This window comes from Schistocerca serialis, chromosome 8 (assembly GCF_023864345.2).
Source record: "Schistocerca serialis cubense isolate TAMUIC-IGC-003099 chromosome 8, iqSchSeri2.2, whole genome shotgun sequence".
Lineage (NCBI taxonomy): Eukaryota > Metazoa > Arthropoda > Insecta > Orthoptera > Acrididae > Schistocerca > Schistocerca serialis.
This window is the reverse complement of record NC_064645.1, coordinates 11,872,056-11,896,629: the sequence shown is the minus strand read 5'-3', so window position 1 is coordinate 11,896,629 and position 24,574 is coordinate 11,872,056.

The window sequence follows — 24,574 nt, the reverse complement described above, 5'->3', positions numbered from 1 at the left end:
TAGTCAGTAAGCAGAGTCAGTCTTCTTGTCCTTAAGTCGGCATTGTGGCTTTTGTATTTAATTCCGATGCAATTTCTGTGTTTCATCGTCAATAAGAAGGTCCAAGGGATACAGTAAACCTGGTGTGTAGCATCGGAATCTATAACTAGTGTCACAGGAATGGTTCAAAACATAGTCAATAAGAAGAGTCAGTGTTCTTGAACTTCAGTCGGATTGTGCCTAATCTATTTAATTCCGATGCAATTTCAGTGTTTCATCGTCAATAAGAAGGTCCAAGGGATACAGGAAACCTGAAGTGAAGAATCGGAATCTATAACTAGTGTCACAGGAATGGTTCAAAACATAGTCAATAAGAAGAGTCAGTGTTCTTGAACTTCAGTCGGATTGTGCCTAATCTATTTAATTCCGATGCAATTTCAGTGTTTCATCGTCAATAAGAAGGTCCAAGGGATTCAGTAAACCTGGAGTGAAGCATCGGAATCTATAACTAGTGTCAATGGAATGGTTCAAAACATCGACAGTAAGAAGAGTCAGTCTTCTTGTACTTAAGTCGGCATTGTGCCTTTTGTATTTAATTCCGGTGCAATTTCTGTGTTTCATCGTAAATAAGAAGGTCAGAGGGATACAGTAAACGTGAAGTGAAGCATCGGAATTTATAACTAGTGTCACAGGAATGGTTAAAAACATAGTCAGTAAGAAGAGTCAGTCTTCTTGTCCTTAAGTCGGCATTGTGCCTTTTGTATGTAATTCCGATGCAATTTCTGTGTTTCATCGTCAATAAGAAGGTCCAAGGGATACAGTAAACCTGGAGTGAAGCATCAGAATCTGTAACTAATGTCAATGGAATGGTTCAAAACATAGACAGTAAGAAGAGTCTGTCTTCTTGTACTTAAGTCGGCATTGTGCCTTTTGTATTTAATTCCGGTCAATTTCTGTGTTTCATCGTCAATAGGAAGGTCAGGGGAATACAGTAAACCTGAAGTGAAGCATCGGAATCTATAACTAGTTTCACTTTAATGGTTCAAAACATAGTCAGTAAAAAGAGTCAGTCTTCTTGTCCTTAAGTCGGCCTTGTGCCTTTTGTATTTAATTCCGATGCAATTTCTGTGTTTCATCGTCAATAAGAAGGTACAAGGGATACAGTAAACCTGGTGTGAAGCATCGGTATCTATAGCTAGTGTCACAGGAATGGCTCAAAACATAGACCGTATTTAAGTCGGCAATGTGCCTTTTGTATTTAATTCCGATGCAATTTCTGTGTTTCATCTTCAATAAGAAGGTCCAAGGGATACAGGAAACCTGAAGTGAAGCATCGGAATCTATAACTAGTGTCACAGGAATGGTTCAAATCATAGTCAGTAAGAAGAGTCAGGCTTCTTGTCCTTAAGTCGGCATTGTGCCTTTGTATTTAATTCCGATGCAATTTCTGTGTTTGATCGTCAAAAAGGAGGTCCAAGGGATACAGTAAACCTGAAGTGAAGCATCGGAATCTATAACTAGTGTCACAGGAATGGTTCATAACATAGTCGGTAAGAAGGGTCGGTCGTCATGTCCTTAAGTCGGCATTGTGCCTTTTGTATTTAATTCCGATGCAATTTCTGTGTTTCATCGTCAAGAAGAAGGTCCGATGGATACAGTAAACATGAAGTGAAGCATCGGAATCTATAACTAGTGTCACAGGAATGGTTCATTACATAGTCAGTAAGAAGTGTCAGTCTCCTTGTCCTTATGTCGGCATTGTGCCTTTTGTATTTAATTCCGATGCAATTTCTGTGTTTCATCGTCAATAAGAAGGTCCAAGGGATACAGTAAACCTTTAGTGATGCATCAGAATATATAACTAGTGTCAATGGAATGGTTCAAATCATAGACAGTAAGAAGAGCCAGTCTTCTTGTCCTTAAGTCGCATTGTGCCTTTTCTATTTAATTCCGATGCAACTTTAGTGTTTCATCGTCAATAAGAAGGTCCAAGGGATACAGTAAACCTGGAGTGAAGCATCGGAATCTATAACTAGAGTCAATGGAATGGTTCAAAACATAGACAGTAAGAAAAGTCAGTCTTCTTGTACTCATGTCGGCATTGTGCCTTTTCTATTTAATTCCGATGCAATTTCTGTGTTTCATCGTCAATAAGAAGGTCAGAGGGAACAGTAAACCAGAAGTGAGGCATCGGAATCTATAACTAGTGTCACAGGAATGGTTCAAAACGCAGTCAGTAAGAAGAGTCAGTTTTCTTCTCCTTAAGTCGGCATTGTGCCTTTTGTATTTTATTCCTATGCAATTTCTGTGTTTCATCGTCAATGAGAAGGCCCAAGGGATACAGTAAACCTGGTGTGTAGCATCGGAATCTATAACTAGTGTCACAGGAATGGTTCAAAACATAGTCAGTAAGAAGAGTCAGTCTTCATGTACCTAAGTCAGCATTGTGCCTTTTGTATTTAATTCCGATGCAAGTTCTGTGTTTCATCGTCAATAAGAAGGTCCAAGTGCTACAGTAATCCTGAAGTGAAGCATCGGATTCTATAACTAGTGTCACAGCAATGGTTCAAAACCTAGACAGTAAGAAGAGTCAGTCTTCTTGTACTTATGTCTTCATTGTGATTTTTGTATTTAATTCCGGTGCAATTTCTGTGTTGCATCGTCAGTAAGAAGGTCAGAGGGATACAGTAAACCTGAAGTGAAGTATCGGAATCTATAACTAGTGTAACAGGAATGGTTCAAAACATAGTCAGTAAGTAGAGTCAGTCTTCTTGTCCGTAAGTCGGCATTGTGCCTTTTGTATTCATTGCCGATGCAATTTCTGTGTTTCATCGTCAATAAGAAGGTCCAAGGGATACAGTAAACCTGGAGTGAAGCATCGGAATCTATAACTAGTGTCACAGGAATGGTTCAAAACATAGACAGTAAGAAGATACAGTCTTCTTGTACTTATGTAGGCATTGTGCCTTTTGTATTTAATTCCGATGGAATTTCTGTGTTTCATCGTCAATAAGAAGGTCAGTGGGATAGAGTAAACCTGAAGTGAAGCTTCGGAATCTATAACTAGTGTCACAGGAATGGTTCAAAACATAGTCAGTAAGCAGAGTCAGTCTTCTTGTCCTTAAGTCGGCATTGTGGCTTATGTATTTAATTCCGATGCAATTTCTGTGTTTCATCGTCAATAAGAAGGTCCAAGGGATACAGTAAACCTGGTGTGTAGCATCGGAATCTATAACTAGTGTCACAGGAATGGTTCAAATCATAGACAGTAAGAAGAGTCAGTCTTCATGTACCTAAGTCGGCATTGTGCCTTTTGTATTTAATTCCGATGCAATTTCTGTGTTTCATCGTCAATAAGTAGGTCCAAGGGATACAGTAAAAATGGAGTGAAGCATCGGAATCTATAACTAGTGTCACAGGAATGGTTCAAAACATAGACAGTACTTAAGTCGGCATTGTGCTTTTTGTATTTAATTCCGATGCGATTTCTGTGTTTCATCGTCAATAAGAAGGTCCAAGGCATACAGGAAACCTGAAGTGAAGAATCGGAATCTATAACTAGTGTCACAGGAATGATTCAAAACATAGTCAGTAAGAAGAGTCAGAGTTCTTGAACTTCAGTCGGATTGTGCCTTATCTATTTAATTCCGATGCAATTTCAGTGTTTCATCGTCAATAAGAAGGTCCAAGGGATACAGTAAACCTGGAGTGAAGCATCAGAATCTATAACTAGTGTCAATGGAATGGTTCAAAACATAGACAGTAAGAAGAGTCAGTCTTCTTGTACTTAAGTCGGCATTGTGCCTTTTGTATTTAATTCCGGTGCAATTTCTGTGTTTCATCGTCAACAGGAAGGTCAGGGGAATACAGTAAACCTGAAGTGAAGCATCGGACTCAATAACTAGTTTCACTTTAATGGTTCAAAACATAGTCAGTAGAAAGAGTCAGTTTTTTGTCCTTAAGTCGGCCTTGTGCCTTTTGTATTTAATTCCGATGCAATTTCTGTGTTTCATCGTCAATAAGAAGGTACAAGGGATACAGTAAACCTGGTGTGAAGCATCGGAATCTATAGCTAGTGTCACAGGAATGGCTCAAAACATAGACAGTACTTAAGTCGGCGTTGTGCCTTTGTATTTATTTCCGATGCAATTTCTGTGTTTGATCGTCCAAAAGGAGGTCCAAGGGATACAGTAAACCTGAAGTGAAGCATCGGAATCTATAACTATTGTCACAGGATTGGTTCATAACATAGTCGGTAAGAAAGGTCGGTCTTCATGTACTTAAGTCGGCATTGTGCCTTTTGTATTTAATTCCGATGCAATTTCTGTGTTTCATCGTCAAGAAGAAGGTCAGATGGATACAGTAAACATGAAGTGAAGCATCGGAATCTATAACTAGTGTCACAGGAATGGTTCAATACATAGTCAGTAAGAAGTGTCAGTCTTCTTGTCCTTATGTCGGCATTGTGCCTTTTGTATTTAATTCCGATGCAATTTCTGTGTTTCATCGTCAATGAGAAGGTCCAAGGGATACAGTAAACCTGGAGTGAAGCAACGGAATCTATAACTAGTGTCACAGGAATCGTTAAAATCGTAGACAGTAAGAAGATACAGTCTTCTTGTACTTAAGTCGGCATTGTGCCTTTTGTATTTAATTCCGAAGCAATTTCTGTGTTTCATCACCAATAAGAAGGTCCAAGGGATACAATAAACCTGAAGTGAAGCATCGGAATCTATAACTAGTGTCACAGGAATGGTTCGAAACATAGACCGTAAGAAGAGTCAGTCTTCTTCTACTTAAGTCGGCACTGTGCCTTTTCTATTTAATTCCGGTGCAATTTCTGTGTTTCATCATCAATTAGAAGGTCAGAGGGATACAGTAAATCTGAAGTGAAGCATCGGAATCTATAACTAGTGTCACAGCAATGGTTCAAAACATAGTCAGTAGGAAGAGTCTGTCTTTTTGTACTTAACTCGGCATTGTGCCTTTTGTATTTAATTCCGGTGCAATTTCTGTGTTTCATCGTCAATAAGAAGGTCCAAGGGATTCAGCAAACCTGGAGTGAAGCATCAGAATCTATAACTAGTGTCAATGGAATCGTTCAAAACATAGGCAGTAAGAAGAGTCAGTCTTCTTGTACTTAAGTCTTCATTGTGCCTTTTGTATTTAATTTCGATGCAATTTCTGTGTTTCATCGTCAATAAGAAGGTCCCAGGGATACAGTAACCTGGTGTGATGCATCGGAATCTATAACTAGTGTCACAGGAATGGTTCAATACATAGTCAGTAAGAAGAGTCAGTCTTCTTGTCCTTATGTCGGCATTGTGCCTTTTGTATTTAATTCCGATGCAATTTCTGTGTTTCATCGTCAATGAGAAGGTCCAAGGGATACAGTAAACCTGGAGTGAAGCATCGGAATCTATAACTAGTGTCACAGGAATGGTTCGAAACATAGACAGTAAGAAGATACAGTCTTCTTGTACTTATGTAGGCATTGTGCCTTTTGTATTTAATTCCGATGGAAATTCTGTGTTTCATCGTCAACAAGAAGGTCAGTGGGATAGAGTAAACCTGAAGTGAAGCTTCGGAATCTATAACTAGTGTCACAGGAATGGTTCAAAACATAGTCAGTAAGCAGAGTCAGTCTTCTTGTCCTTAAGTCGGCATTGTGGCTTTTGTATTTAATTCCGATGCAATTTCTGTGTTTCATCGTCAATAAGTAGGTCCAAGGGATACAGTACACCTGGAGTGAAGCATCGGAATCTATAACTAGTGTCACAGGAATGGTTCAAAACATAGACAGTACTTAAGTCGGCATTGTGCTTTTTGTATTTAATTCCGATGCGATTTCTGTGTTTCATCGTCAATAAGAAGGTCCAAGGGATACAGGAAACCTGAAGTGTAGAATCGGAATCTATAACTAGTGTCACAGGAATGGTTCAAAACATAGTCAGTAAGAAGAGTCAGAGTTCTTGAACTTCAGTCGGATTGTGCCTTATCTATTTAATTCCGATGCAATTTCAGTGTTTCATCGTCAATAAGAAGGTCCAAGGGATACAGTAAACCTGGAGTGAAGCATCAGAATCTATAACTAGTGTCAATGGAATGGTTCAAAACTTAGACAGTAAGAAGCGTCAGTCTTCTTGTACTTAAGTCGGCATTGTGCCATTTCTATTTAATTCCGGTGCAATTTCTGTGTTTCATCGTCAATAGGAAGGTCAGGGGAATACAGTAAACCTGAAGTGAAGCATCGGAATCTATAACTAGTTCCACTTTAATGGTTCAAAACATAGTCAGTAAAAAGAGTCAGTCTTCTTGTCCTTAAGTCGGCCTTGTGCCTTTTGTATTTAATTCCGATGCAATTTCTGTGTTTCATCGTCAATAAGAAGGTACAAGGAATACAGTAAACCTGGTGTGAAGCATCGGAATCTATAGCTAGTGTCACAGGAATGGCTCAAAACATAGACAGTACTTAAGTCGGCATTGTGCCTTTTGTATTTAATTCCGATGCAATTTCTGTGTTTCATCTTCAATAAGAAGGTCCAAGGGATACAGGAAACCTGAAGTGAAGCATCGGAATCTATAACTAGTGTCACAGGAATGGTTCAAAACATAGACAGTAATTAAGTCGGCATTGTGCCTTTTGTATTTAATTGCGATGCAATATCTGTGTTTCACCGGCAATAAGAAGGTCCAAGGGATACAGTAGACCTGAAGTGAAGCATCGGAATCTATAACTAGTGTCACAGGAATGGTTTAAATCATAGACCGTAAGAAGGGTCAGTCTTCTTGTACTTAAGTCGGCATTGTGCCTTTTCTATTTAATTCCGGTGCAATTTCTGTGATTCATCGTCAATAAGAAGGTCAGAGGGATACAGTAAACCAGAAGTGAAGCATCGGAATCTATAACTAGTGTCACAGCAATGGTTCAAAACATAGTCAGTAAGAAGAGTCGGTCTTCATGTACTTAAGTCGGCATTGTGCATTTTGTATTTAATTCCGGTGCAATTTCTGTGTTTCATCGTCAATAAGAAGGTCCAAGGGATTCAGCAAACCTGGAGTGAAGCATCGGAATCTATAACTAGTGTCAATGGAATGGTTCAAAACATAGGCAGTAAGAAGAGTCAGTCTTCTTGTACTTAAGTCTTCATTGTGCCTTTTGTATTTAATTCCGATGCAATTTCTGTGTTTCATCGTCAATAAGAAGGTCCCAGGGATACTGTAACCTGGTGTGATGCATCGGAATCTATAACTAGTGTGACAGGAATGGTTCAAAACATAGACAGTACTTAAGTTGGCATTGTGCCTTTTGTATTTAATTCCGGTGCAATTTCTGTGTTTCATCTTCAATAAGTAGGTCCAAGGGAAACAGGAAACCTGAAGTAAAGCATCGGAATCTATAACTTGTGTCACAGGAATGGTTCAAAACATAGTCAGTAAGAGGAGTCGGTCTTCATGTACTTAAGTCGGCATTGTGCATTTTGTATTTAATTCCGATGCGATTTCTGTGTTTCATCGTCAATAAGAAGGTCCAAGGGATACAGGAAACCTGAAGTGTAGAATCGGAATCTATAACTAGTGTCACAGGAATGGTTCAAAACATAGTCAGTAAGAAGAGTCAGAGTTCTTGAACTTCAGTCGGATTGTGCCTTATCTATTTAATTCCGATGCAATTTCAGTGTTTCATCGTCAATAAGAAGGTCCAAGGGATACAGTAAACCTGGAGTGAAGCATCAGAATCTATAACTAGTGTCAATGGAATGGTTCAAAACATAGACAGTAAGAAGCGTCAGTCTTCTTGTACTTAAGTCGGCATTGTGCCATACGGCCAAGGGATACAGTAAACCGGAAGTGAAGCATCGGAATCTATAACTAGTGTCACAGGAATGGTTCAAAACATAGTCAGTAAGAAGAGTCGGTCTTCATGTACTTATGTCGGCATTGTGCCTTTTGTATTTAATTCCGGTGGAATTTCTGTGTTTTTATCGTCAAGAAGAAGGTCAGATGGATACAGTAAACCTGAAGTGAAGCATCGGAATCTATAACTAGTGTCACAGGAATGGTTCAATACATAGTCAGTAAGAAGAGTCAGTCTTCTTGTCCTTATGTCGGCATTGTGCCTTTTGTATTTAATTCCGATGCAATTTCTGTGTTTCATCGTCAATGAGAACGTCCAAGGGATACAGTAAACCTGGAGTGAAGCATCGGAATCTATAACTAGTGTCACAGGAATCGTTCAAAACATAGACAGTAAGAAGATACAGTCTTCTTGTACTTATGTCGGCATTGTACCTTTTGTATTTAATTTCGATGCAATGTCTGTGTTTCATCGCCAATAAGAAGGTCCAAGGGATGCAGTAAACCTGAAGTGAAGCATCGGAATCTACAACTAGTGTCACAGGAATGGTTCAAAACATAGACCGTGAGAAGAGTCAGTCTTCTTGTACTTGAGTCGGCATTGTGCCTTGTCTATTTAATTCCGATGCAATTTCTGTGTTTCATCGTCAATAAGAAGGTCCCAGGGATACAGTAAACCTCGAGTGAAGCATCGGAATCTACAACTAGTGTCACAGGAATGGTTCAAAACATACACTGTACTTAAGTCGGTATTGTGCGTTTTGTATTTAATTCCGATGCAATTTCTGTGTTTCATCGCCAATAAGAAGGTCCAAGGGATACAGTTAACCTGAAGTGAAGCATCGGAATCTATAACTAGTGTCACAGGAATGGTTCAAAACCCAGTCAGTAAGAAGAGTCAGTTTTCTTCTCCTTAAGTCGGCATTGTGCCTTTTGTATTTTATTCCTATGCAATTTCTGGGTTTCATCGTCAATGAGAAGGTCCAAGGGATACAGTAAACCTGGTGTGTAGCATCGGAATCTATAACTAGTGTCACAGGAATGGTTCAAAACATAGTCAGTATGAAGAGTCAGTCTTCATGTACCTAAGTCAGCATTGTGCCTTTTGTATTTAATTCCGATGCAATTTCTGTGTTTCATCGTCAATAAGAAGGTCCAAGGGATACAGTAAACCTGGAGTGAAGCATCGGAATCTATAACTAGTGTCACAGGAATGGTTCAAAGCATTGACAGTAAGAAGATACAGTCTTCTTGTACTTATGTAGGCATTGTGCCTTTTGTATTTAATTCCGATGGAATTTCTGTGTTTCATCGTCAATAAGAAGGTCAGTGGGATAGAGTAAACCTGAAGTGAAGCTTCGGAATCTATAACTAGTGTCACAGGAATGGTTCAAAACATAGTCAGTAAGCAGAGTCAGTCTTCTTGTCCTTAAGTCGGCATTGTGGCTTTTGTATTTAATTCCGATGCAATTTCTGTGTTTCATCGTCAATAAGAAGGGCCAAGGGATACAGTAAACCTGGTGTGTAACATCGGAATCTATAACTAGTGTCACAGGAATGGTTCAAATCATAGACAGTAAGAAGAGTCAGTCTTCATGTACCTAAGTCGGCATTGTGCCTTTTGTATTTAATTCCGATGCAATTTCTGTGTTTCATCGTCAATAAGTAGGTCCAAGGGATACAGTAAACCTGGAGTGAAGCATCGGAATCTATAACCAGTGTCACAGGAATGTTTCAAAACATAGACAGTACTTAAGTCGGCATTGTGCTTTTTGTATGTAATTCCGATGCGATTTCTGTGTTTCATCGTCAATAAGAAGGTCCAAGGGATACAGGAAACCTGAAGTGAAGAATCGGAATCTATAACTAGTGTCACAGGAATGGTTCAAAACATAGTCAGTAAGAAGAGTCAGAGTTCTTGAACTTCAGTCGGATTGTGCCTTATCTATTTAATTCCGATGCAATTTCAGTGTTTCATCTTCAATAAGAAGGTCCAAGGGATACAGTAAACCTGGAGTGAAGCATCAGAATCTATAACTAGTGTCAATGGAATGGTTCAAAACATAGACAGTAAAAAGAGTCAGTCTTCTTGTCCTTAAGTCGGCCTTGTGCCTTTTGTATTTAATTCCGATGCAATTTCTGTGTTTCATCGTCAATAAGAAGGTACAAGGGATACAGTAGACCTGAAGTGAAGCATCGGAATCTATAACTAGTGTCACAGGAATGGTTTAAATCATAGACCGTAAGAAGGGTCAGTCTTCTTGTACTTAAGTCGGCCTTGTGCCTTTTGTATTTAATTCCGATGCAATTTCTGTGTTTCATCGTCAATAAGAAGGTACAAGGGATACAGTAAACCTGGTGTGAAGCATCGGAATCTATAGCTAGTGTCACAGGAATGGCTCAAAACATAGACAGTACTTAAGTCGGCATTGTGCCTTTTGTATTTATTTCCGATGCAATTTCTGTGTTTGATCGTCCAAAAGGAGGTAAAAGGGATACAGTGAACCTGAAGTGAAGCATCGGAATCTATAACTATTGTCACAGGAATGGTTCATAACATAGTCGGTAAGAAAGGTCGGTCTTCATGTAATTAAGTCGGCATTGTGCCTTTTGTATTTAATTCCGATGCAATTTCTGTGTTTCATCGTCAATAAGAAGGTCCCAGGGATACAGTGAACCTGGAGTGAAGCATCGGAATCTATAACTAGTGTCACAGGAATGGTTCATAACATAGACAGTAATTAAGTCGGCATTGTGCCTTTTGTATTTAATTCCGATGCAATTTCTGTGTTTCATCGTCAATGAGAAGGTCCAACGTAGACAGTAAGAAGATACAGTCTTCTTGTACTTAAGTCGGCATTGTGCCTTTTGTATTTAATTCCGAAGCAATTTCTGTGTTTCATCGCCAATAAGAAGGTCCAAGGGATACAATAAACCTGAAGTGAAGCATCGGAATCTATAACTAGTGTCACAGGAATGGTTCAAAACATAGACCGTAAGAAGAGTCAGTCTTCTTCTACTTAAGTCGGCATTGTGCCTTTTCTATTTAATTCCGGTGCAATTTCCGTGTTTCATCATCAATTAGAAGGTCAGAGGGATACAGTAAACCTGAAGTGAAGCATCGGAATCTATAACTAGTGTCACAGCAATGGTTCAAAACATAGTCAGTAGGAAGAGTCTGTCTTTTTGTACTTAAGTCGGCATTGTGCCTTTTGTATTTAATTCCGGTGCAATTTCTGTGTTTCATCGTCAATAAGAAGGTCAGAGGGATACAGTAAACCTGAAGTGAAGCATCGGAATCTATAACTAGTGTCACAGGAATGGTTCAAAACATAGACCGTAAGAAGAGTCAGTCTTCTTGTACTTAAGTCGGCACTGTGCCGTTTGTATTTAATTCGGATGCAATTTCTGTGTTTCATCGTCAATAAGAAGGTCCCAGGGATACAGTGAACCTGGAGTGAAGCATCGGAATCTATAACTAGTGTCACAGGAATGGTTCATAACATAGACAGTAATTAAGTCGGCATTGTGCCTTTTGTATTTAATTGCGATGCAATTTCTGTGTTTCACCGGCAATAAGAAGGTCCAAGGGATACAGTAGACCTGAAGTGAAGCATCGGAATCTATAACTAGTGTCACAGGAATGGTTTAAATCATAGACCGTAAGAAGGGTCAGTCTTCTTGTACTTAAGTCGGCATTGGGCCTTTTCTATTTAATTCCGGTGCAATTTCTGTGATTCATCGTCAATAAGAAGGTCAGAGGGATACAGTAAACCTGAAGTGAAGCATCGGAATCTATAACTAGTGTCACAGCAATGGTTCAAAACATAGTCAGTAAGGAGAGTCAGTCTTTTTGTACTTAAGTCGGCATTGTGCCTTTTGTATTTAATTCCGGTGCAATTTCTGTGTTTCATCGTCAATAAGAAGGTCTGAGGGATACAGTAAACCTGAAGTGAAGCATCGGAATCTATCACTAGTGTCAATGGAAAGGTTCAAAACATTGACAGTAAAAAGAGTCAGTCTTCTTGTACTTAAGTCTTCCTTGTGCCTTTTGTATTTAATTCCGATGCAATTACTGTGTTTCATCGTCAATAAGAAGTTCCCAGGGATACAGTAAACCTGGGGTGAAGCATCGGAATCTATAGCTAGTGTCACAGGAATGGTTCAAAATATAGACAGTACTTAAGTTGGCATTGTGCCTTCTGTCTTTAATGCCGATTCAATTTCTGTGTTTCGTCTTCATTAAGTAGGTCCAAGGGAAACAGGAAACCTGAGGTAAAGCATCGGAATTTATAACTAGTGTCACAGGAATGGTTGAAAACATAGTCAGTAAGAAGAGTCGGTCTTCATGTACTTAAGTCGGCATTGTGCCTTTTGTATTTAATTCCGGTGCAATTTCTGTGTTTCATCGTCAATAAGAAGGTCCAAGGGATTCAGCAAACCTGGAGTGAAGCATCGGAATCTATAACTAGTGTCAATGGAATGGTTCAAAACATAGGCAGTAAGAAGAGTCAGTCTTCTTGTACTTAAGTCTTCATTGTGCCTTTTGTATTTAATTCCGATGCAATTTCTGTGTTTCATCGTCAATAAGAAGGTCCCAGGGATACAGTAACCTGGTGTGATGCATCGGAATCTATAACTAGTGTCACAGGAATGGTTCAAAACATAGACAGTTGTTAAGTTGGCATTGTGCCTTTTGTATTTAATTCCGGTGCAATTTCAGTGTTTCATCGTCAATAAGAAGGCCAAAGGGATACAGTAAACCGGAAGTGAAGCATCGGAATCTATAACTAGTGTCACAGGAATGGTTCAAACCATTGTCAGTAAGAAAAGTCGGTCTTCATGTACTTAAGTCGGCATTGTGCATTTTGTATTTAATTCCGGTGGAATTTCTATGTTTTTATCGTCAAGAAGAAGGTCAGATGGATACAGTAAACCTGAAGTGAAGCATCGGAATCTATAACTAGTGTCACAGGAATGGTTCAAAACATACACCGTAAGAAGAGTCAGTCTTCTTGTACTTAAGTCCGCATTGTGCTTTTCTATTTAATTCTGGAGCAATTTCTGTGTTTCATCGTCAATAAGAAGGTCCCAGGGATACAGTAAACCTGGAGTGAAGCATCGGAATCTATAACTAAAGTGACAGGAGTAGTTCAAAACATAGACAGTACTTAAGTTGGCATCGTGCCTTTTGTATTTAATTCCGATGCATTTTCTGTGTTTCATCTTCAATAAGAAGGTCCAAGGGATACATGAAACCTGAAATAAAGCATCGGAATCTATAACTAGTGTCACAGGAATGGTTCAAAACATAGTCAGCAAGAAGAGGCGGTCTTCATGTACTTAAGTCGGCATTGTGCCTTTTGTATTTAATTCCGATGCAATTTCTGTGTTTCATCGTCAATAAGAAGGTCCAAGGGATTCAGTAAACCTGGAGTGAAGCATCGGAATCTATAACTAGTGTCAATGGAATGGTTCAAAACATAGGCAGTAAGAAGAGTCAGTCTAATTGTACTCATGTCGGCATTGTGCTTTTTCTATTTAATTCCGATGCAATTTCTGTGTTTCATCGTCAATAAGAAGGTCAGAGGGAACAGTAAACCTGAAGTGAGGCATCGGAATCTATAACTAGTGTCACAGGAATGGTTCAAAACCCAGTCAGTAAGAAGAGTCAGTTTTCTTCTCCTTAAGTCGGCATTGTGCCTTTTGTATTTTATTCCTATGCAATTTCTGTGTTTCATCGTCAATGAGAAGGTCCAAGGGATACAGTAAACCTGGTGTGTAGCATCGGAATCTATAACTAGTGTCACAGGAATGGTTCAAAACATAGTCAGTAAGAAGAGTCAGTCTTCATGTACCTAAGTCAGCATTGTGCCTTTTGTATTTAATTCCGATGCAAGTTCTGTGTTTCATCGTCAATCAGAAGGTCCAAGTGATACAGTAATCCTGAAGTGAAGCATCGGATTCTATAACTAGTGTCACAGCAATGGTTCAAAACCTAGACAGTAAGAAGAGTCAGTCTTCTTGTACTTAAGTCTTCATTGTGATTTTTGTATTTAATTCCGGTGCAATTTCTGTGTTGCATCGTCAGTAGGAAGGTCAGAGGGATACAGTAAACCTGAAGTGAAGTATCGGAATCTATAACTAGTGTAACAGGAATGGTTCAAAACATAGTCAGTAAGTAGAGTCAGTCTTCTTGTCCTTAAGTCGGCATTGTGCCTTTTGTATTCATTGCCGATGCAATTTCTGTGTTTCATCGTCAATAAGAAGGTCCAAGGGATACAGTAAACCTGGAGTGAAGCATCGGAGTCTATAACTAGTGTAACAGGAATGGTTCAAAACGTAGACAGTAAGAAGATACAGTCTTCTTGTACTTATGTAGGCATTGTGCCTTTTGTATTTAATTCCGATGGAATTTCTGTGTTTCATCGTCAATAAGAAGGTCAGTGGGATAGAGTAAACCTGAAGTGAAGCTTCGGAATCTATAACTAGTGTCACAGGAATGGTTCAAAACATAGTCAGTAAGAAGAGTCAGAGTTCTTGAACTTCAGTCGGATTGTGCCTTATCTATTTAATTCCGATGCAATTTCAGTGTTTCATCGTCAATAAGAAAGTCCAAGGGATACAGTAAACCTGGAGTGAAGCATCAGAATCTATAACTAGTGTCAATTTAATGGTTAAAAACATAGACAGTAAGAAGAGTCAGTCTTCTTGTACTTAAGTCGGCATTGTGCCTTTTGTATTTAATTCCGGTGCAATTTCTGTGTTTCATCGTCAATAGGAAGGTCAGGGGAATACAGTAAACCTGAAGTGAAGCATCGGAATCTATAACTACTTTCACTTTAATGGTTCAAAACATAGTCAGTAAAAAGAGTCAGTCTTCTTGTCCTTAAGTCGGCCTTGTGCCTTTTGTATTTAATTCCGAGCAATATCTGTGTTTCATCGTCAATAAGAGGGTACAAGGGATACAGTAAACCTGGTGTGAAGCATCGGAATCTATAGCTAGTGTCACAGGAATGGCTCAAAACATAGACAGTACTTAAGTCGGCATTGTGCCTTTTGTATTTAATTCCGATGCAATTTCTGTGTTTCATCTTCAATAAGAAGGTCCAAGGGATACAGGAAACCTGAAGTGAAGCATCGGAATCTATAACTAGTGTCACAGGAATGGTTCAAATCATAGTCAGTAAGAAGAGTCAGGCTTCTTGTCCTTAAGTCGGCATTGTGCCTTTATATTTAATTCCGATGCAATTTCTGTGTTTGATCGTCAAAAAGGAGGTCCAAGGGATACAGTAAACCTGAAGTGAAGCATCGGAATCTATAACTATTGTCACAGGAATGGTTCATAACATAGTCGGTAAGAAAGGTCGGTCTTCTTGTACTTAAGTCGGCATTGTGCCTTTTGTATTTAATTCCGAAGCAATTTCTGTGTTTCATCGCCAATAAGAAGGTCCAAGGGATACAATAAACCTGAAGTGAATCATCGGAATCTATAACTAGTGTCACAGGAATGGTTCAAAACATAGACCGTAGAAGAGTCAGTCTTCTTGTACTTAAGTCGGCATTGTGCCTTTTCTATTTAATTCCGGTGCAATTTCTGTGTTTCATCGTCAATTACAAGGTCAGAGGGATACAGTAAACCTGAAGTGAAGCATCGGAATCTATAACTAGTGTCACAGCAATGGTTCAAAACATAGTCAGTAGGAAGAGTCTGTCTTTTTGTACTTATGTCGGCATTGTGCCTTTTGTATTTAATTCCGGTGCAATTACTGTGTTTCATCGTCAATAAGAAGGTCAGAGGGATACAGTAAACCTGAAGTGAAGCATCGGAATCTATAACTAGTGTCAATGGAAAGGTTCAAAACATAGACAGTAAGAAGAGTCAGTCTTCTTGTACTTAAGTCGGCACTGTGCCGTTTGTATTTAATTCGGATGCAATTTCTGTGTTTCATCGTCAATAAGAAGGTCCCAGGGATACAGTGAACCTGGAGTGAAGCATCGGAATCTATAACTAGTGTCACAGGAATGGTTCAAAACATAGACAGTAATTAAGTCGGCATTGTGCCTTTTGTATTTAATTGCGATGCAATTTCTGTGTTTCACCGGCAATAAGAAGGTCCAAGGGATACAGTAGACCTGAAGTGAAGCATCGGAATCTATAACTAGTGTCACAGGAATGGTTTAAATCATAGACCGTAAGAAGGGTCAGTCTTCTTGTACTTAAGTCGGCATTGTGCCTTTTCTATTTAATTCCGGTGCAATTTCTGTGTTTCATCGTCAATAATAAGGTCAGAGGGATACAGTAAACCTGCATTGAAGCATCGGAATCTATAACTAGTGTCAATGGAAAGGTTCAAAACATTGACAGTAAAAAGAGACAGTCTTCTTGTACTTAAGTCTTCATTGTGCCTTTTGTATTTAATTCCGATGCAATTACTGTGTTTCATCGTCAATAAGAAGGTCCCAGGGATACAGTAAACCTGGGGTGAAGCATCGGAATCTATAGCTAGTGTCACAGGAATGGTTCAAAATATAGACAGTACTTAAGTTGGCATTGTGCCTTTTGTCTCTAATTCCGATGCAATTTCTGTGTTTCATCTTCAATAAGTAGGTCCAAGGGAAAAAGGAAACCTGAAGTAAAGCATCGGAATCTATAACTAGTGTCATAGGAATGGTTCAAAACATAGGCAGTAGGTAGAGTCAGTCTTCTTGTACTTAAGTCTTCATTGTGCCTTTTGTATTTAATTCCGATGCAATTTCTGTGTTTCATCGTCAATAAGAAGGTCCCAGGGATACAGTAACCTGGTGTGATGCATCGGAATATATAACTAGTGTCACAGGAATGGTTCAAAACATAGTCAGTAAGAAGAGTCGGTCTTCATGTACTTAAGTCGGCATTGTGCCTTTTGTATTTAATTCCGGTGGAATTTCTGTGTTTTTATCGTCAAGAAGAAGGTCAGATGGATACAGTAAACCTGAAGTGAAGCATCGGAATCTATAACTAGTGTCACAGGAATGGTTCAATACATAGTCAGTAAGAAGAGTCAGTCTTCTTGTCCTTATGTCGGCATTGTGCCTTTTGTATTTAATTCCGATGCAATTTCTGTGTTTCATCGTCAATGAGAAGGTCCAAGGGATACAGTAAACCTGGAGTGAAGCATCGGAATCTATAACTAGTGTCACAGGAATCGTTCAAAACATAGACAGTAAGAAGATACAGTCTTCTTGTACTTAAGTCGGCATTGTACCTTTTGTATTTAATTCCGATGCAATGTCTGTGATTCATCGCCAATAAGAAGGTCCAAGGGATGCAGTAAACCTGAAGTGAAGCATCGGAATCTACAACTAGTGTCACAGGAATGGTTCAAAACATAGACCGTAAGAAGAGTCAGTCTTCTTGTACTTGAGTCGGCATTGTGCCTTGTCTATTTAATTCCGATGCAATTTCTGTGTTTCATCGTCAATAAGAAGGTCCCAGGGATACAGTAAACCTCGAGTGAAGCATCGCAATCTACAACTAGTGTCACAGGATGGTTCAAAACATAGACTGTACATAAGTCGCCATTGTGCCTTTTGTATTTAATTCCGATGCAATTTCTGTGTTTCATCGTAAATAATAAGGTCCAAGGGATACAGTTAACCTGAAGTGAAGCATCGGAATCTATAACTAGTGTCACAGGAATGGTTCAAAACATACACCGTAAGAAGAGTCAGACGTCTTGTACTTAAGTCGGCATTGTGCTTTTCTATTTAATTCTGGAGCAATTTCTGTGTTTCATCGTCAATAAGAAGGTCCCAGGGATACGGTAAACCTGGAGTGAAGCATCGGAATCTATAACTAGAGTGACAGGAATAGTTCAAAACATAGACAGTACTTAAGTTGGCATCGTGCCTTTTGTATTTAATTCCGATGCAATTTCTGTGTTTCATCTTCAATAAGAAGGTCCAAGGGATACATGAAACCTGAAATAAAGCATCGGAATCTATAACTAGTGTCACAGGAATGGTTCAAAACATAGTCAGCAAGAAGAGGCGGTCTTCATGTACTTAAGTCGGCATTGTGCCTTTTGTATTTAATTCCGATGCAATTTCTGAATTTCATCGTCAATAAGAAGGTCCAAGGGATTCAGTAAACCTGGAGTGAAGCATCGGAATCTATAACTAGTGTCAATGGAATGGTTCAAAACATAGGCAGTAAGAAGAGTCAGTCTTCTTGTACTTAAGTGTTCATTGTGCCTTTTGTATTTAATTCCGATGCAATTTCTGTGTTTCATCGTCAATAAGAAGGTCCAAGGGATACAGTAAACCTGGAGTGAAGCATCGGAATCTATAACTAGTGTCACATGAATGGTTCAAAACATAGACAGTAAGAAGATACAGTCTTCCTGTACTTAAGTCGGCATTGTTAATTTTGTATTTAATTCCGATGGAATTTCAGTGTTTAATCGTCAATAAGAAGGTCCAAGGGATACAGGAAACCTGAAGTGAGGCATCGGAATCTATAACTAGTGTCACAGGAATGGTTCAAAACATAGTCAGTAAGAAGAGTCGGTCATCATGTACTTAAGTCGGCATTCTGCCTTTTGTACTTAATTCCGATGCTATTTCTGTGTTTTATCGACAACAAGAAAGTCCAAGGGATACAGTACACCTGAAGTGAAGCATCGGAATCTATAACTAGTGTCACAGGAATGGTTCACAAAATAGTCAGAAAGAAGAGTCAGTCTTCATGTACTTAAGTCGGCATTGTGCCATTTGTATGCAATTCCGATGCAATTTCTGTGTTTAATCGTCAATTAGAAGGTCCAAGGGATACAATAAACCTGAAGTGAAGCATTGGAATCTATAACTAGTGTCACAGGTATGGTTCAAAACATAGTCAGTAAGAAGAGTCAGTCTTCTTGAACTCAAGTCGGCATTGTGCCTTTTCTATTTAATTCCGATGCAATTTCAGTGTTTCATCGTCAATAAGAAGGTCCAAGGGATTCAGTAAACCTGGAGTGAAGCATCGAAATCTATAACTAGTGTCAATGGAATGGGGCAAAACATCGACTGTAAGAAGAATCAGTCTTCTTGTACTTAGGTCGGCATTGTGCCTTTTGTATTTAATTCCGGTGCAATTTCTGTCTTTCATCGTAAATAAGAAGGTCAGAGGGATACAGTAAACCTGAAGTGAAGCATCGGAATTTATAACTAGTGTCACAGGAATGGTTAAAAACATAGTCAGTAAGAAGAGTCAGTCTTCTTGTCCTTAAGTCGGCATTGTGCCTTTTGTATTTAATTCCGATGCAATTTCTGTGCTTCATCGTCAATAAGAATATCCATAGGGATACAGTAAACCTGGAGTGAAGCATCGGAATCTATAACTACTGTCACATGAATGGTTCAAACCATAGACAGTAAGAAGATACAGTCTTCTTGTACTTAAGTCGGCATTGTGAATTTTGTATTTAATTCCGATGCAATTTCTGTGTTTCATCGTCAATAAGAAGGTCCAAGGGATACAGTAAACCTGGAGTGAAGCATCGGAATCTATAACTAGTGTCACAGGAATGGTTCAAAACGTAGACAGTAAGAAGATACAGTCTTCTTGTACTTATGTAGGCATTGTGCCTTTTGTATTTAATTCCGATGGAATTTCTGTGTTTCATCGTCAATAAGAAGGTCAGTGGGATAGAGTAAACCTGAAGTGAAGCTTCGGAATCTATAACTAGTGTCACAGGAATGGTTCAAAACATAGTCAGTAAGAAGAGTCAGAGTTCTTGAACTTCAGTCGGATTGTGCCTTATCTATTTAATTCCGATGCAATTTCAGTGTTTCATCGTCAATAAGAAAGTCCAAGGGATACAGTAAACCTGGAGTGAAGCATCAGAATCTATAACTAGTGTCAATTTAATGGTTAAAAACATAGACAGTAAGAAGAGTCAGTCTTCTTGTACTTAAGTCGGCATTGTGCCTTTTGTATTTAATTCCGGTGCAATCTCTGTGTTCCATCGTCAATAGGAAGGTCAGGGGGATACAGTAAACCTGAAGTGAAGCATCGGAATCTATAACTAGTGTCACAGGAATGGTTCAAATCATAGTCAGTAAGAAGAGTCAGGCTTCTTGTCCTTAAGTCGGCATTGTGCCTTTGTATTTAATTCCGATGCAATTTCTGTGTTTGATCGTCAAAAAGGAGGTCCAAGGGATACAGTAAACCTGAAGTGAAGCATCGGAATCTATAACTATTGTCACAGGAATGGTTCATAACATCGTCGGTAAGAAAGGTCGGTCTTCATGTACTTAAGTCGGCATTGTGCCTTTTGTATTTAATTCCGATGCAATTTCTGTGTTTCATCGTCAAGAAGAAGGTCAGATGGATACAGTAAACATGAAGTGAAGCATCGGAATCTATAACTAGTGTCACAGGAATGGTTCAATACATCGTCAGTAAGAAGTGTCAGTCTTCTTGTCCTTATGTCGGCTTTGTACCTTTTGTATTTAATTCCGATGCAATTTCTGTGTTTCATCGTCAATGAGAAGGTCCAAGGGATACAGTAAACCTGGAGTGAAGCAACGGAATCTATAACTAGTGTCACAGGAATCGTTCAAATCGTAGACAGTAAGAAGATACAGTCTTCTTGTACTTAAGTCGGCATTGTGCCTTTTGTATTTAATTCCGAAGCAATTTCTGTGTTTCATCGCCAATAAGAAGGTATAAGGGATACAATAAACCTGAAGTGAATCATCGGAATCTATAACTAGTGTCACAGAAATGGTTCAAAACATAGACCGTAGAGGAGTCAGTCTTCTTGTACTTAAGTCGGCATTGTGCCTTTTCTATTTAATTCCGGTGCAATTTCTGTGTTTCATCGTCAATTAGAAGGTCAGAGGGATACAGTAAACCTGAAGTGAAGCATCGGAATCTATAACTAGTGTCACAGCAATGGTTCAAAACATAGTCAGTAGGAAGAGTCTGTCTTTTTGTTCTTATGTCGGCATTGTGCCTTTTGTATTTAATTCCGGTGCAATTACTGTGTTTCATCGTCAATAAGAAGGTCAGAGGGATACATTAAACCTGAAGTGAAGCATCGGAATCTATAACTAGTGTCAATGGAAAGGTTCAAAACATAGACAGTAAGAAGAGTCAGTCTTCTTGTACTTAAGACGGCACTGTGCCGTTTGTATTTAATTCGGATGCAATTTCTGTGTTTCATCGTCAATAAGAAGGTCCCAGGGATACAGTGAACCTGGAGTGAAGCATCGGAATCTATAACTAGTGTCACAGGAATGGTTCAAAACATAGACAGTAATTAAGTCGGCATTGTGCCTTTTGTATTTAATTGCGATGCAATTTCTGTGTTTCACCGGCAATAAGAAGGTCCAAGGGATACAGTAGACCTGAAGTGAAGCATCGGAATCTATAACTAGTGTCACAGGAATGGTTTAAATCATAGACCGTAAGAAGGGTCAGTCTTCTTGTACTTAAGTCGGCATTGTGCCTTTTCTATTTAATTCCGGTGCAATTTCTGTGTTTCATCGTCAATAATAAGGTCAGAGGGATACAGTAAACCTGAATTGAAGCATCGGAATCTATAACTAGTGTCAATGGAAAGGTTCAAAACATTGACAGTAAAAAGAGACAGTCTTCTTGTACTTAAGTCTTCATTGTGCCTTTTGTATTTAATTCCGATGCAATTACTGTGTTTCATCGTCAATAAGAAGGTCCCAGGGATACAGTAAACCTGGGGTGAAGCATCGGAATCTATAGCTAGTGTCACAGGAATGGTTCAAAGTATAGACAGTACTTAAGTTGGCATTGTGCCTTTTGTCTCTAATTCCGATGCAATTTCTGTGTTTCATCTTCAATAAGTAGGTCCAAGGGAAACAGGAAACCTGAAGTAAAGCATCGGAATCTTTAACTAGTGTCATAGGAATGGTTCAAAACATAGGCAGTAAGTAGAGTCAGTCTTCTTGTACTTAAGTCTTCATTGTGCCTTTTGTATTTAATTGCGATGCAATTTCTGTGTTTCATCGTCAATAAGAAGGTCCCAGGGATACAGTAACCTGGTGTGATGCATCGGAATATATAACTAGTGTCACAGGAATGGTTCAAAACATAGACAGTTCTTAAGTTGGCATTGTGCCTTTTGTATTTAATTCCGGTGCAATTTCAGTGTTTCATCTTCAATAAGAAGGTCCAAGGGATACATGAAACCTGAAATAAAGCATCGGAATCTATAACTAGTGTCACAGGAATGGTTCAAAACATAGTCAGCAAGAAGAGGCGGTCTTCATGTACTTAAGTCGGCATTGTGCCTTTTGTATTTAATTCCGATGCAATTTCTGAATTTCATCGTCAATAAGAAGGTCCAAGGGACTCAGTAAACCTGGAGTGAAGCATCGGAATCTATAACTAGTGTCAATGGAATGGTTCAAAACATAGGCAGTAAGAAGAGTCAGTCTTCTTGTACTTAAGTGTTCATTGTGCCTTTTGTATTTAATTCCGATGCAATTTCTGTGTTTCATCGTCAATAAGAAGGTCCAAGGGATACAGTAAACCTGGAGTGAAGCATCGGAATCTATAACTAGTGTCACATGAATGGTTCAAAACATAGACAGTAAGAAGATACAGTCTTCTTGTACTTAAGTCGGCATTGTTAATTTTGTATTTAATTCCGATGGAATTTCAGTGTTTAATCGTCAATAAGAAGGTCCAAGGGATACAGGAAACCTGAAGTGAGGCATCGGAATCTATAACTAGTGTCACAGGAATGGTTCAAAACATAGTCAGTAAGAAGAGTCGGTCATCATGTACTTAAGTCGGCATTCTGCCTTTTGTACTTAATTCCGATGCTATTTCTGTGTTTTATCGACAACAAGAAAGTCCAAGGGATACAGTACACCTGAAGTGAAGCATCGGAATCTATAACTAGTGTCACAGGAATGGTTCACAAAATAGTCAGAAAGAAGAGTCAGTCTTCATGTACTTAAGTTGGCATTGTGCCATTTGTATGATATTCCGATGCAATTTCTGTGTTTAATCGTCAATTAGAAGGTCCAAGGGATACAATAAACCTGAAGTGAAGCATTGGAATCTATAACTAGTGTCACAGGTATGGTTCAAAACATAGTCAGTAAGAAGAGTCAGTCTTCTTGAACTCAAGTCGGCATTGTGCCTTTTCTATTTAATTCCGATGCAATTTCAGTGTTTCATCGTCAATAAGAAGGTCCAAGGGATTCAGTAAACCTGGAGTGAAGCATCGAAATCTATAACTAGTGTCAATGGAATGGGGCAAAACATCGACTGTAAGAAGAATCAGTCTTCTTGTACTTAGGTCGGCATTGTGCCTTTTGTATTTAATTCCGGTGCAATTTCTGTCTTTCATCGTAAATAAGAAGGTCAGAGGGATACAGTAAACCTGAAGTGAAGCATCGGAATTTATAACTAGTGTCACAGGAATGGTTAAAAACATAGTCAGTAAGAAGAGTCAGTCTTCTTGTCCTTAAGTCGGCATTGTGCCTTTTGTATTTATTTCCGATGCAATTTCTGTGTTTCATCGTCAATGAGAAGGTCCAAGGGATACAGTAAACCTGGAGTGAAGCATCGGAATCCATAACTAGTGTCACAGGAATCGTTCAAAACATAGACAGTACCAAGATACAGTCTTCTTATACTTAAGTCGTCATTGTGCCTTTTGTATTTAATTCCGATGCAATTTCTGGGTTTCATCGCCAACAAGAAGGTCCAAGGGATACAGAAAACCTGAAATGAAGCATCGGAATCAATAACTAGTGTCACAGGAATGGTTCAAAACATAGACCATAAGAAGAGTCAGTCTTCTTGTACTTAAGTCGGCATTGTGCCTTTTCTATTTAATTCCGGTGCAATTTCTGTGTTTCATCGTCAAGAAGAAGGTCAGATGGATACAGTAAACATGAAGTGAAGCATCGGAATCTATAACTAGTGTCACAGGAATGGTTCAATACATAGTCAGTAAGAAGTGTCAGTCTTCTTGTCCTTATGTCGGCTTTGTGAATTTTGTATTTAATTCCGATGCAATTTCTGTGTTTCATCGTCAATGAGAAGGTCCAAGGGATACAGTAAACCTGGAGTGAAGCAACGGAATCTATAACTAGTGTCACAGGAATCGTTCAAAACGTAGACAGTAAGAAGATACAGTCTTCTTGTACTTAAGTCGGCATTGTGCCTTTTGTATTTAATTCCGAAGCAATTTCTGTGTTTCATCGCCAATAAGAAGGTCCAAGGGATACAATAATCCTGAAGTGAAGCATCGGAATCTATAACTAGTGTCACAGGAATGGTTCAAAACATAGACCGTAGAAGAGTCATTCTTCTATTACTTAAGTCGGCATTGTGCATTTTCTATTTAATTCCGGTGCAATTTCTGTGTTTCATCGTCAATTAGAAGGTCAGAGGGATACAGTAAACCTGAAGTGAAGCATCGGAATCTATAACTAGTGTCACAGCAATGGTTCAAAACATAGTCAGTCGGAAGAGTCTGTCTTTTTGTACTTAAGTCGGCATTGTGCCTTTTGTATTTAATTCCGGTGCAATTTCTGTGTTTCATCGTCAATAAGAAGGTCAGAGGGATACAGTAAACCTGAAGTGAAGCATCGGAATCTATAACTAGTGTCAATGGAAAGGTTCAAAACATAGACAGTAAGAAGAGTCAGTCTTCTTGTACTTAAGTCGGCACTGTGCCGTTTGTATTTAATTCGGATGCAATTTCTGTGT